A 2,869-nucleotide genomic window follows, 5' to 3' on the forward strand; every position below is an offset into this window, starting at 1 on the left:
GCAGGCAGCAGAAGAAAGAGAGAACCACTGGGCCTGGCTTGGGCTTTTGACACCTCAAAGCTCACCCCTAGTGACACATTTTCTCCAATAAGGCCACATCTATTCCAACAAGGCCACACCTCCAAATAGTGCCATGTCCTGGTGACCCAGCATTCAAATCTATGAGCTTGTGGGGGCCATTCTTATTCAAACCACCACATTCCACTCCCTGGCCCCTGTAGTATTGAAACCATATCATAATGCAAAAGTGTATTCAGTCCAACATCATAAGGTTCCATAGTCTATTAGTCTCAACACTATTTGAAAGTCCAAAGTTCAAAGTCTCTTCTGAGACTCATGGCAATCTCTTTTAACTATATCTCTCTGTGTAAAATCAAAATAAAAAGCAGATCATATACATACAATGGAACAGGATGCACATTACCATTCTAAAAGTGAGAAAGGAGAACAAATGAGGAAATGGACCAAAACAAGACCAACACTCACTTGGCAAACTCCAAACTCTATCTCTATGTTTAATGTCGAAAGTGCTCTTCAAATCTCAAATTCCTTTCAGCTTTGTTGACTGCAACACACTCCTCTCTCTTGGGCCTATTCCACTCCCTGTTAGCAGATTTCCTTGCCAGGTCCCTCATAGCTATAGCATCTCCAACATCTTGGGGTCTCTAAGGCAATCCAGGACTCACCTATGTAATTGCCTCCATATAGAGACACCCCTGACATATACCTGACCTTAGTGTTTTTCCTTAGCAACAGAGGGAGATTCCATAATGCCTTTCTGGTATTCTTGACTCTAAAGCTAAACCATGCACCAAAGCTACCGAGTTCTGCTGCTTGCTGGGGCGGGAACATGGCCACCTCATTCAAATACATTTTCACTAGTTTTCTGTTTTCAACAGTTTCCTTCACCAGCCAAGCTTGGCTATCCTAGAACTTGGTCTGTAGACCAGGCTAGCCTTGAACACAGAGATCTGTCTGCCTCTCTCTCTAGAGTGCTGGGATTAAAGGTGTGTGCCACTATACTCAGCCCTAAACTTTTCTTTACAAGTTGGAAGCTTAGCTGAGTGGAGTCTGGTCCTCTGGTCACCTCTCCCTTTATTCCATTTAGTATCAGGCTTTTCTTTAATCTGTTTATCTACTTGAGCACAGGATATGGCTCTGTGGTATCCGTTTTCTCCTCAAACTGTACATTTTGAATTTTTCCTTACTCATCTTGATTCTTTTTATTATAGATCTGCATAAGACTGGCCACTAATAACTAAGCAAAGCTGTCAATACTAAGCTGTTTTGAAATCTCTGCCACCGCCATTAAGCCCAAAAACTTATTGATTTAGCTTCAGGCAGACTTTTCAGACAAGATCAAAAAGCAGCCACAATCTTCACCAAAATTTTACAAGAATGGTCTCTAGGCTACTCACTAATATTCTTCTCTGAAACCTCAGGCTCCCACAGTTGAAGTCACTTTCAGCACCGTGCTTCTACTAGATGAACCATTAGGCTCTGCCTAAATGTTCAACTGCTTTCCTAATCCAAAGTACCAAAGTCCACATTCCACCAACAGAAAACATGGTCAGGCCTTTCACAGTAATACACTGCTCCTGTCTTAGTCAGTGTTTTATTGCTGTGAAGAGACAATAGGACCATAGCAACTCTTAGAAATGAGCACATTTAATTAGGGCTTGGTTACAGGTTCTGGGCTTTACTTCATGGTCAGCATGGTGGGTAGAATGGTAGAACAGTTCTACAAGTGGATCTGCAGGCACTAGAAGAGAGAGAGATAGAGACAAACAGAGACACAGAGAAACACAGACAGACAGACAGACAGACAGACACAGAACCATCTAGACCTGGCTTAAGCATTTGAATCCTGAAAGCCCATCAGTGACATACTTCCTCCAACAAGGCCACACCTATTGCAATAAAGCCCCACCTCCTAATAGTGTCACTCCCTGGTGACCAGCATTCAAATACGTGGGCCTATGGGGGCCATTCTTACTCAAATCATCAAGAACCTGTGGCTAGACAAGTCATGCACCTTCAGGAAAATCCTACTGCTATTATTTTGCCAGATAGGTATAATATAAAGCAAGTCTCCTAATGACATTATATCCATATATCAGTGCATCCCTCAAAAAGAAGCTTCTTTTTGTAGTAAGTAGTGATTAGCTGAGACCCATGGTTGGCCAAGATGCAAAGAATAGCAGTTTCAGAATGCTCAGCCCCAAATGGGACAGCTAGTTCAAAACCTCTCCTCCCTCAATCCCCAGCAATCATTGTGAGAGAGGAGGAAGAAAGGTCACAAAATCCAGTGGAACTCCATAACTACAAGGAACAAGCGTTTTCCAGGCACAGCAAGAGGATTACACATATGAACGAACAGCAGAAGTGACAGCATGCACAAGAGCTCTGCAAACTCACGCTGGACAAAAGTGAGATGTAGGCATGAAGTCCCAGCCATACCTAAGGCCCATTGTCAATTACTGACTGCTTGTAGATGGAGAGCCAGAGGGTGTGGCCCCTGGGAGAACAGCCAAGCTCTGGTGGAAGGCCACACACCCAATAGTATACAGGCCACGAAAAGTGTACTTGATCGGGAAGGGGAAGATACAAAACCAGGCAGTAGGAAGAGACTTGGATCAGGGAGGGATTAGAGAATGAGTGAATATGATCAAAATATTTTGTACAGGATTCTCAAAGAACTAATTCAGAAATGAGAGAGAGAGAGAGAGAGAGAGAGAGAGAGAGAGAGAGAGAGAGAGAGAGAGAGAGAGAGGCTTACTTATATGGCAATTTAAAAGCACAGGAAGGATCTGAATCTCAGATGAGATTGAGCCCTGTGGGTGAAGCCAGGGGATTTGCTGCTCCTATA

Source organism: Grammomys surdaster, unplaced genomic scaffold, assembly GCF_004785775.1.
Source record: "Grammomys surdaster isolate TR1022 unplaced genomic scaffold, NIH_TR_1.0 99, whole genome shotgun sequence".
Taxonomy (NCBI): domain Eukaryota; kingdom Metazoa; phylum Chordata; class Mammalia; order Rodentia; family Muridae; genus Grammomys; species Grammomys surdaster.